The following is a 12,254-nucleotide window of genomic DNA, read 5'->3' as shown; positions in this document are numbered from 1 at the left end:
TTCGGTTGGAGGGGAAGAAGGCACCATGTATTGATGGCCACCAGCCTGAACAGCTTTAAAACAAATAGTGGACAAATTCATGGACAATAAGGCTATGAACAGATACCAAACCACAATGCCAATGTTCTATCTCCACTGTTGGAGATGGTACGTCCCTGAATGTTACTTGCTGGGCATCACAGATGGGTAGAATGCTGTTGTACTCGGGTCCTGGTCTTGGGCTTCTTTTAGGCATCTAGTTGGCCACTGTAAGAACAGGATGTTGCCCTAGATTGGCTATTGGGCTGATCCAGCAGGCTTTTCACACATTCTTATAAGTCCACTGAATTCAGTGGGGTTACACCACTTAAGTGGAGTTAGGACTGCAGCCTTTTTTGCTACCTTGATTTCTCACTTTGGTATAAACTTGTATGAGTGAGGGAAACAAGATGGGGTGATATCAGGGAGGGACAGTTTAGTTAAAAGTTGAGAAATCATTGGGTTGGAGAAAGAAGGAAATGAATTTTAAATTAAATTGATTAATTTCATTATATCCACTGCAATTTTTTTATTTGGGGGGGTGGTAATCTGATTCTATACCACTTAGAAACACCAGTGTTAAGTAGTGTATTCATTTGTGGAGATAAATAAATGGATAGGAGTGAGGGAGCATTGGCCCAGTTCCCTCTGGCACTTTAACACCGTGAACGGTATTTCATGCTTTTGCCAAATGGATATGAAAATTCATCAAAAACAGGGGCCATATTAAATGGTATGTAGGGAATTATTCATGAAATGTTTTCACTCCTGCTCCAGGTTGGAGCAACACTACTTTCTCTTGAAGGCGTAGCTGTGGACAGTGCAATGTGCAGATATAGGATAAAAAAGAAAGGTAAGAATCATCAAATGTAGAACTGATGGGTCAAGAAGATGTGTTTTCATAAGCCAGTCTTTCCCTTACCTGGTGCCTAAAATTCCCGTCGCCCCAGTCATCATGGCCAATGCTCAAGGGATGGTGGTTCAACATTTTAATGCTTGTGAGTGTCAGGGACTGAACAGAGGGGGAATGGTGGAGACTGCGTCCCCCTCCTCAACCTTCCAGAGAAGAGGAAGACAGTATAGCTTTACAACAGTGGTATGAGGAAGCTGGTGGCTCAGAGGTAGATGAGGGGCAAAGTTGGGAAATAATGGCAGGAGGGGTAAGCAGAGCCTGAGCAGCTGGCTGACACGTTATCACTAGAAAGAAAGAGTTCCAGTCCCCCCTTCTCCCAGAACCCGGTGAGCATTGAAAGTAGGAGAGCAAAAGGCTCGGAGGCAAATGGCCCTAAGCAGCCATCGTAAGCAGGGTGGTGCTGTTGACGATTGAGGAGAGAAGGGGGTTGGAGATTACTCAGAGCAATGCTATAACTCCAAGAGGCTGCATTTCTAAGCCTCTCTCTATGAATGTTGAATAAAATACATTGGTAAGAGCTTCTGATGCCTGGCAGTGATTAGACATACGTAAAGATACAGGTGTATCATAGTGGTGGTTTAGATGTCATGTTTAGATTGTTTTGGTCCACATTTATGGCATTCCCTTCCAGTTAACGTCAGACAAACCAAACTGAACTTTCAGCGTCTACTGAATACTTATTTTATTCTAGCAGGCATTTTTCACTTGTAGTTTGATTGTACAGTTGTAACTGATTTTTATTTTTGTGTTGTACCTTTGCAAACCATTTAGAGACTATCATAGTTAAATGGTGTGTAAATTGTTTAAATAAATGAATAAATATTTCACTAGGGATTGCAGCGATGTGTCCCTGCTATACAACTAGGAGTTGGCCCTGTTTGCTTCTTTTACCATTTAAGGCCCACTGAATAAAAAAATTGTACCTCCTTCAAAAGGCTCCATTATCTGCACATTTGCTTTACTGAGCTGAAAAATATTTTCATTGCTATTGCTCAATTATCTCTGGAAACTACAATTACTATATCATCCGTAATAGTAGTGTAACCTTGCTTTGCTAAAATAGGTAACTCTAGGCTGCATAATCTCAAGGGGTTTGTCAGAATGTTCCAGTTGACAATTGGGACTAAATAAAAGAGAATCAAGTCTTTTTTTCTGTAAGTAAAAGCAAAATGAAAGCTTTTATTGCTGAAAACAGCTATGCAAAAGCAGCTATCATGCAGCATGTAAATTGTACATTGTAAATGTTCCTGGGAATGAAGTGTCTCTGGGCATCCCAGAAGTTAACACTGTCAAAGCCAAAGTACTCTTGAAAAATTCTCTTCCGTTGTGTGTCTTGAGACATACTTTCTTCCTTCAGTTCTTCCTGAAGTTTTTTCATGCTTGTCCTATGTAATGAATGCCTCACTTTGATATACCTTAGAGTCGTTGAGTGCTGAACATCTGTAATTCTCAAAGCAGTACAGCCAAGACAATGTATGCTTCATTTTATTTCTTTAAATCAAACTACTACTGCAAAGTAACCCCAACTATGTAGCTATGCCAGAATTGCAGCATACAAAGAGCATCTCAAAAACCAGGACACCCTAATACAGTGGTACCTCGGGTTACAGACGCTTCAGGTTACAGATGCTTCAGGTTACAGACTCCGCTAACCCAGAAATAGTACCTCAGGTTAAGAACTTTGCTGAGAAGAGATGAGAACAGAAATCGTGCAGCAGCGGCACGGCGGCAGCAGGAGGCCCCATTAGCTAAAGTGGTACCTCAGGTTAAGAACAGTTTCAGGTTAAGAACGGACCTCCAGAACGAATTAAGTACTTAACCTGAGGTACCACTGTATATAAACTTGTTATTTAAACAATTTTAGGCATCTCCAATTTGGATATCAGGCATTCATCAGGTGCCCTGGGAAAATGGCATATCTTGCTGGCTGGGTCATTGCTGCAAGCATTCTAGGCACCAAGGAGCAAGGAATAAACAAATACATCCTCAATATATTTGCAGCAGTCTTGTGAACGGGTGGAAGCCTGGGAGAGAATAAGGACTTTCTTCTAGCTTTGGCTAAACTATGAACCAGAAAAGAATGTGGGAGCTTGTAATGTTCATTGTGTTTTTTAGTGTGAGCTTCACTGATCACCAGGGTTCCTAGTCTGTGTCAAGGAATTCTGAAACACAGCATCAGTTTTTTACTGTAAGTGATTCTTAATACAAGTCAGTCCAAAGGTGGGTCATCATGTGGGTGTATAGAAAATCATGAATGAAAGAGCTGAGCAGTGAGATTTTGAAAAGAAAAAGATGAGAAGGGATGAGTTTTATTGTTTTTTTGGGGGGAGGAATGCTTCATCCTAATAGCCACTAGGGAGTTTGCAGTTACATTTAGATACATATTGTATACTGTATTCATTCAGTTAATTCATTCATTCATGAATCATCATCAGGGCTATTTATATCACCCACCCATGAATCCTAATATATTACTTCTCCATTTGCCAAAGTCATAAATTGTTCTTACATATCTCCTGCTGACATCTCTGTTGGAGCTGAGGACTGTTGATGATCTGATGAATGCCTTAGCAGATTTGAAAACCACAGGTGCATACTCAACACAGTCATAAGGAGACGAAAAATTGTTCAGATGCAGTTTTTTCCTCCTTTGAAAGCATATCAAATAATGCTGCTCTTTTATCTTAAAAGCAATGCAGTTGGAAGCCCTTATGTTATTTTATGTAATTTACCAAACAACATTCCAGTTTTCCTGTTTATGAATTATTTTAAGCAGCCCATTCAAAGGATACCATTTTACAGAGTTAAAAATCATGCCGTTTAATTGAAATAATGATTAGGCATGGCTAGAGCAGATATTGCTGGCTACAGTGTTTCCGTCAGACGTGGCTCTGTGAAGTTGGGATTTTAAGAAGTAAATCAAGGCAAGGCACTAAAATTGCCATCTATTACATAGATATGAAATGACTTCAGAACTTTACAGTAGTGTTTGACCAATAGACTGCACAATAATTAGCAAACCATCTCATATGGCTTCTACAATACTAAAATTCAGAAACTGTACAGTACAGGATAGAGTGTATCTTTATGATAATAATATTGATGCTCCTACTTTTATCAGGAGTGGTTTGCCTCAGCCCCATTGGCCTTGGAAGAGACTTGAGTTGGTCTCTCCAGGAGGAGAGGGTCAGCATATGGGTCCAATGCCCAGTGGGAAGGGGCAATCTAGGCAATATTTATGTTTCTTCTGCCTCCTCTTCCTTCTAAAGTTGCACTGTCCTTCTTCTATCCATCTGCAATGTGGCCTTGGTGCTGAGTAGGAACTTTTGGAGAGTCCCGATAGACACTTGGAATTTCCTTCTTTGACCCGCTGCACACTGTAGGGCTCTGTTCTATTGATTTGGTTCAATTGATCTGTTTGGAAAGCAGGGAAGGGAAGATCTCATGTCATTGCCCTCCTTTTGTACTATTGTATTATGAGGTATTCTTGACTTATCAACTACAGACTGGGGGCTTGGGGTTGTGTAAAGGTAAAAGTAAAGGGACCCCTGGCCATTAAGTCCAGTCATGGACGACTCTGGGGTTGCGGCACTCATCTCACTTTATTGGCTGAGGGAGCCGGCATACAGCTTCCGGGTCATGTGGCCAGCATGACTAAGCTGCTTCTGGCGAATCAGTGCAGCACACAGAAATGCTGTTAACCTTCCTGCCGGAGCGGTACCTATTTATCTACTTGCACTTTGACGTGCTTTCGAACTGCTAGGTTGGCAGGAGCAGGGACCGAACAACAGGAGCTCATCCCGTCGCGGGGATTCAAACCACCGACCTTCTGATCAGCAAGCCCTAGGCTCTGTGGTTTAGACCACAGTGCTACCCGAGTCCCATGGGGTTGTGTACTTGGGCACAACTTAAGGCCTGATGTTCATACCTTGGTGAAAGATGGACTCATGTTGGGTTCACAACCCAAGGCTCAGGTAGCAAAGAAAGGGAATCCTCTCTCAATTCTTGGCTCGAGGACAAACTATGTGGTGGCTTACATGTCCATGGTGGGGAGAAATGTTTCCCTCATACACCTGCCCACACTTAATGATTTGGCTTATTTTGCCGATACTCTAATTTGTTATATTTAAATAAATATAACCTTGATTTTTTCCAATATGCTATGTTGAGTATTCTTTCAGGTTGTGTTTGTGTTTGAAGACTGGGAATTGTTGAATCTTGGACATTGCTGTCCTGTCTAATAGCCTTTGTCTATTTTTCTTCAACTACAAAAATTTGCTGCAGTAGTTTGTGGCCGACAAAAGCAGCTCTTCTAGTTATGCAGAGCAATAAATGATTCTTACCCAGAACTTCTGTAAGGGTTGGGAAATATTGCTTATAGGTTTCCCTAGTTTTCTTGTGTTATTTTCTCGGCAGATTTCTTATACCTTGAGTTCTATTCTGGTTGCTGTCCAGCAAGAAAAGATAATTTAGCTGGGAGGAGTCAGGAGAATCCCTAGAACAGAATTTGGGGTGAGATACATTGTTGTGTCTGGCAAGATTTAAAGCTGAATTCTGTAACACTGAATTCCAAGCATTATATAAATGAAATGTTCAAAGGTTGCAGCCCTAACAATTTTTAACGTTGCATGCGCAATTTGTAATTTTGACTCATACTGGGTCAAAAGCACTGGGCCTTGCATTTCCAAAAAAGAGAATACCAATATGAAATATACTGTTCAGTCATTTTCAGAACAAAGAATATAGAAAGACATCATGGGGATAAAGCTATCGTTGCCAAAGGTGGAACCACATTCCTCCCCACAAAATGATAGCTTGTGTGAAACTTTATACTTGGAGGAAAATGCTGATGACATAAAAATAAATTTAATAAAGAAATTGATTTTTCTTTTGAAATGCAGAGCATTTAAACAAACTACTTTCCCTTGCACTTTTTGCCCTGTATAGTGTGATATGTGCTTTTGCCTCATAGTGGAATTATACCCTGAATTACACTCTAGCATAGAAAGTGGAAAAATAAATGAATGAGGGACTCATTTTTCAGCAAATAATTATAATATCAAGAGTCTTCTTGAGCTCTTTTGCTATGCAAGATTAAGAGTGGCATGATAATGAAGATAATTATTTAATTGTGTCTTTTTCTTTCATACCTCTTAGGGGTGGAGGAGAAATTTGATTCAGCCCTTAAAGTAAAATCTATCAAATCTGCACTTTCCAAAACACAGCTATCCTTCAAAATTTGCATTTATCCAATTTTTGTGATTCAGTATATGTTCACAAAAAAGCATATATTAGGGGAAAGTGTGCATAAAACTGAAGATATTCCTGAAAATAACATGCAAAAATGCATTACATATGGGGAAATTGCTTGCAAAAATGTGTTCCTTAGTCAATATAAGCATGCTTATTATGAGAAATTTACACTAAAACGCTGGGGAATTTTAGTGAGGGATTTTTTTTTTAAGCAGATTGCTGCAAAATGTGGAGAACTGAATTTAGGATTAGAAAAATAAGAAAACGGGAGAACCAAAATTTACCATCCTTCCATCTTTAATACTGTTGATGTTTCACTATAGTCTTACATCCCCAAGCATTATGACTTTGTATGTTCTCCGTATGTTCTGCTCATTTATTCCTTTAGGTACAAAACTAGCCCCAAGTTCTTGTACATGCATTCAGTATGATTTCTTTCTGTCATCATGAAGCTGTATACTTTGGTTTAGGTGCATATTGGGTCTTGCATAATCAGTCACAGGAACATGTGTTGCTGCCAGCAAACTCACAACTCACCTGAGATTCCATGTAGACATTGAGTGAATTATCTGAGGAGGAGGTCATGTTGCCACCATGATTCCTACAACAACAACTGTTCTTTTTCAAGATACTTCAACTGCACACATCTGAGCAGTCATTTGTCTATCCTTTCTGTGGAAGTCCTTGTTCATGCAATTGATACTCCACACAAGATTCCAAATGAATTAGAATTGGATATATGTGCAATTCTGAAGTGTTCCCTAAAACAAATTCATGACTGCACATTATATTAAACTGATAGGGGAAAGGGGTTAGGTTAGTCTTCAACCAGTTATTCTAGTTTTTGTCTTTCAAGAAATGCATTATATGCATTCTGCTTGCAGTCTGGATTGGTACATTCTCAAAGTCCATGTCTACACTATCCTCTAAAGCTACAACAAGTATAGTGGTACCTTGTTTTACGAACAGTCCTGTTTACGAATGATTTGGTTTACGAACTCCACAAAACCGGAAGTAGTAAAGTTTGCAAACTTTACCTCGGTCTACAAACAGAAACCGAACTGTGGAAGGGCACTGGAGGCAGGAGGCCTCATTAGGGAAAGCGCATTTCGGTTTAAGAACGGATTCAGTTTAAGAACAGACTTCAGGGACAGATTACGTTCGTGAACTGAGATACCATTGTATATAAAGATGTTTCTCCTAATGTTAAGAGGGTAGCCACTTTCCACTACATGGAGATATCAGTAAGATTTTGTAGAGCTTTTGTGGCAACTGATTCCAAAATTAGCCTTAGTGAACATTCCTGGAAATGATGCAAAGAAAATAATATATAAAGACTGGCTGTCTACACTGAGGCTGCAATCTAAACCCCTTTTGTGCCCAGCTTGGGGGGGGGGCATTTTGTTTGGTCAGAAGTGTCTCTCCAACCACAGAGTAATGCCAGTGTCACTCCACCAGTAATTTATTATTATTTATACCCCGCCCATCTGGCTGGGTTTCTTCAGTATGGGCTCTTTTCCACCCACTAGGCAGAAGTGTTTCTGGTGGAATCCTGGTGGTGGCAGTTCATTGAACACTCTGAAACTGGATGTTCTGGGGTGTAGTGAGAAAGGACTAAACTAGCCTGGATCCCAAGTCGGCCCCAATGTGATCGCTTGACTGTATCAAACCTGAAAGTTGTGCTAGCTCCGGATTGGTACAGAGACTTGCCTCCCTATACCTTCTCCCCAGGATCATTTGAATAACAGTCTCCAGAGATTTAGGTGCTCCATTAAGCCCAGCTGGAGTTTGGATTGCACTGTTAACCAGAGGTATCAACAATAATAGAAAATTGAGTTGTTGGGCAAGGTAACAGAAGAAGCATATGTGAACAATAGTTTCATGCAGACAGAATGTCAAATACCTTCATAGGAGGGTGGTACCCGTTCCTTTAACTTAAATCCTTAAATTGTTCTGGACACACGCTTTCCTTGTAAAGCTTTTTTACCCTTCTGGGGTCCTGATGTGTAATTTGAATTGTCCCTGCTGAGTTTTATGCACACATTTACTCTGCATCACTATGATGATGTGATTCTTTTGTTGCTGCTATTTGTAAAATATGAGTAAATTTTCAATGAAAATATAGCGTGCTCTATAGAAAGAGATAACCTACCCTGTAATTCCGTAACTCCTGGTTTTGCTGCCTGCTTGAGACTGCAAAAAAGAAAAAGAAAAGCCACAGGGACATTGTCAAGCATCTGCCAAGCCAAGATAATCCCTATGTTTGGCTTGTGGGCCATAAGTTATGAAAGACTGTAATACAAAGGAGTATTGATAAGCTCTTTGTATAGAACCTTTAGGAACAATCATATGTGGGATCCTTTTTTTTGTCAGAATGATATATCCTATCATTATCTACATTTCTGGATGACAGTCTGCAAGAGGTGACTATTTTTATACTTGCTGAAATATTCATGCAACTATTTAAGAGTTTGTCAGCTTCATAGGGAGAAAGAAACATTTCTATTGCCCTCTTCAGGTGTCACCATTAGGGAGCACAATATTATCGCAAGAAATTGGCATAAAGCAAGCCAGTATACATTAAGCCAGCATTAAGGTATCAAAGATCCAAACCTTATACGGTGGTACCTCGGGTTAAGTACTTAATTCATTCCGGAGGTCTGTTTTTAACCTGAAACTGTTCTTAACCTGAAGCACCACTTTAGCTAATGGGGCCTCCTGAAGCCGCCGCGCCACCGGAGCACGATTTCTGTTCTCATCCTGAAGCAAAGTTCTTAACCTGAAGCACTATTTCTGGGTTAGCAGAGTCTGTAACCTGAAGCGTATGTAACCTGAAGCGTATGTAACCCGAGGTACCACTGTACAGGGCAGGGGAAGTGTGCTGGTAGAGGGAAAACGGAACTAAGATAGTGTTCTCTGTGTGGTTGCCAGGTCATGTGATTGATCTGAATGGGCTTTAGGACGTGACCCAATTCTGCCTGCCTGGTCCAGTCTTTACCATGCTTCTGAAATGCCCCATTTAAAGGAGCTATGATTGCCTCAGTTCAGCCAGCTTTGGCTCACTTGGTTGAGCCCCAACTGGGCTGGGTAGTAAGCAAGTTCTGCCAGCATATCTCAGGCTGAGCCACAGCTGGGGACTTAACGTCAGCCAAGCCCAATTGCGGCAGAGATCCACTGCATCCTACATTGCTCATGCTGGTCAATCTTGCCAAAGTGAATCTTGCCCCTTAGTAGTGAATTCAACACTTAAGCAAAAGGAGTGAACAATGGGGATGAGTGTGCAAGTTCTATCTCAAAATGTAGACATTTTGGTTGCCTTCCAAATTTTAGCTAGTGTCAGGGACTGAAATAAAGAGGAGGAGGAATGGTGGAGGCCTCCTCCCCCTTCTCCCATAGCTTCCAGAGAGGAGGATGGCAGTCTCGAATTACAGCAGGGATTTGAGGAAAATAACTGCTCAGAGACAGGCAAACAGCAGAGTTATGCGGTGTTAGGAGAAGGAGGAGGGGAGGCAAAGCCACTAGCTGACACATCGCTGGACAGCATAACCGACCCCACTTCTCCCAAAATGCAGCATTCGTTAAGGGTGCAAGAACAAAGAGCACAGAGAAAGTTGTCCACAGACGGATGCTATAGAAGCATGTGTTGTTGCTAGAGGGGAAGGGGGAGGAGCTCAGTGCAAGCAACTCCATCACTGAGGAATGACTTGAATTCTTTGCTTCTCACCATGATGATGATGATGATGATGATAATGATAATGATGATTTATTATTTGTACCCCACCCATCTAGCTGGGTTTCCCCAGCCACTCTGGGCGGCTTCCATCAAAGATTAAAAATACATTAAAATGTCAAACTTTAAAAACTTCCCTGAACAGGGCTGCCTTCAGATGTCTTCTAAATGTCAGGCAGTTGTTTATCTTTTTGACATCTGATGGGAGGATGTTCCACAGGGCGGGCGCCACTACTGAGAAGGCTCTCTGCTTGGTTCCCTGTAGCTTTGCTTCTCGCAGTGAGGGAACCGCCAGAAGGCCCTCGGCGCTGGACCTCAGCATCCGGGCAGAATGATGGGGGTGGAGATGCTCCTTCAGGTATACTGGGCTGAGGCCATTTAGGGCTTTAAAGGTCAACACCAACACTTAATCATATGTAGGAGCTTTCTTGTTTCCTCCCTGCTTCTTGGTGCCATTGGGGGGAGGGAGAGGAGTCCTCAAGCCTGACAGATAGCAATTATCTGCCTTGGGGAACTTCTTGTACTTCTTCATGTATTTTAGAACTCCAGGAAATGCGGGTTTCCTCCATGAGTACAGAGGGGGTTCCAACTGCATGTAGGCAACCTTCACAAGTGGGAGGATGACCATTATGATAATGGGGTTGGAGGTAAAGTATTCATCCCTGTTGCCCCTGCACAAACAGTGACACACAATAAGGGCTGCTGATAATGTCTAGGTTCACAAAATCACAGACTTGGAGAGCTGGAAGAGACCATGGTGGTCATCTAATACAACTCCCTGTGATGCAGAAATCTTAAGAGTTTCTTGCTCTACTGATTGAGCTATCACTCAGGTTATAGAATTGATCAATATTTTCTCATTTTTAAATTCATTGGACAGATGGGTCCTAGGCAGATGTGCCTGCCACTTATTCAGGGAATAGCATTTGAATAATATAAAAAAAATGTATGTGCCAATCATTTTATCATTCTATGATTGATGTGCATAAATCCCACCAGGTGCTCCTATCAGGAAGCAAGGGAAAAACAAGGACGGAGCTCTGTGAAATGACTTTTTATTTTTGTGTCTGAACTCCTATGACTGTAGACTTTGAAGTGACTGAGATGTAATCTATCTAGCCTCCCCTACAGGCAGAGTAGGAAGCATGATCCTTCTACTCTTCCAGTTACACAATTTAGCTCACAAAACCAGCCAAAGAGCTGGTTCCCCACAACTGCTACCATCAAAAGATCTCTGGGAACACTGGTCTTTGAGCTTTGTTACTTTAACCCTACAGGAACCTAGATTCATATGGATCCAAATATTGAGGTGGCTAGTATGAGGTGACTAGATGGGTAGAAAATTGTTTCAGTTACCATTTAAAGACAGTTTCTGAAACAATACGTGAACCAAAACAAACCCATCCTTCAAGATTCTCAGTTCTCTGAATTTTGCAATATAGTTTGTCAGTCATGCAATGCAAATACTGTTTATTAGATGAAAATAATATAAAAAATGCATTGTTTTAGGGGACAGTGTCCATACAGATGTGTATATTAGGAGAAATTCAGTGATGAATTTTCATGAGAAGTGTTTTTATTTTTTAAAAAAAATCACAAACTGATGTAGAAATGTGGATAATTGAACTTAAGCTTGAGAAGAGGGCCAACTGATTCATCGATCCCTACACTCTGTATTGTCTTTTTACAAAGGATAAGTATTACAAACCCACCTTGTCATTACCCCTCCTCCACCCTGAAGGGCACAACTTATACATAGATTTGTTTCAGGGCTTGGATCAGTGGTGTTGCGTGGGTTGCCAGCACCCAGGGCAAGGGAGGGAAATGGAAGGTGTAAGCATGTACATTCAACTGCCTGACGGTGTCTGCATCACCCAGGAGATCGCAGCCATAGAGATAAGCAAAGAAGAGTCATTCCATTGTCTGGAGAGGTCACTTCCTGGTTCACACGGAGAAGCCTTTTTCAATAGAGCCCAGCGACAGAAGCACTTAGCTGTATTGAGGCAGCACTGGGTGCTGGAATTTTGCATCTCTGATAATTTTGGACCCAGAGCAACCATCCCTGTGCCCCCATGCTATGCCATTGGCTTGGACACATCATATCTCAACACTGTAAACTATGAAGGAACTTCTTGTAATTAAGGAGGACTATTCCTCAGTAATAGAAAAAAACTTTTTAATGAAACTTTTAATGAACCTTTTTAAAGGACCTTTTAATGAGGGTGAAAGAGGAGAGCGCAAAATATGGTCTGAAGCTCAACATCAAAAAAACAAAGATCATGGCCACTGGTCCCATCACCTCCTGGCAAATAGAAGAGGAAGAAATGGAGACAGTGAGAG

The 12,254-nt window shown here is 41.3% G+C and overlaps 1 long non-coding RNA gene across 1 annotated transcript; it reads right to left on the bottom strand.

Moving 5' to 3' along the window:
* Nucleotides 1-3,744: 3,744 nt before the first annotated feature.
* Nucleotides 3,745-11,766, bottom strand: LOC308475933. Its single transcript, XR_013985555.1, has 3 exons — nucleotides 11,627-11,766; nucleotides 8,337-8,377; nucleotides 3,745-4,345 (listed from the first exon to the last, which is right to left on the bottom strand). It is a non-coding gene; the product is annotated as an uncharacterized lncRNA (long non-coding RNA).
* Nucleotides 11,767-12,254: the final 488 nt, after the last annotated feature.

The sequence above is a fragment of the Podarcis pityusensis genome (assembly GCF_964106645.2).
Source record: "Podarcis pityusensis genome assembly, chromosome: 4".
Lineage (NCBI taxonomy): Eukaryota > Metazoa > Chordata > Lepidosauria > Squamata > Lacertidae > Podarcis > Podarcis pityusensis.
Note: the sequence above shows the minus strand (reverse complement) of the source record. Positions and strands in the feature narration are given on the sequence as shown.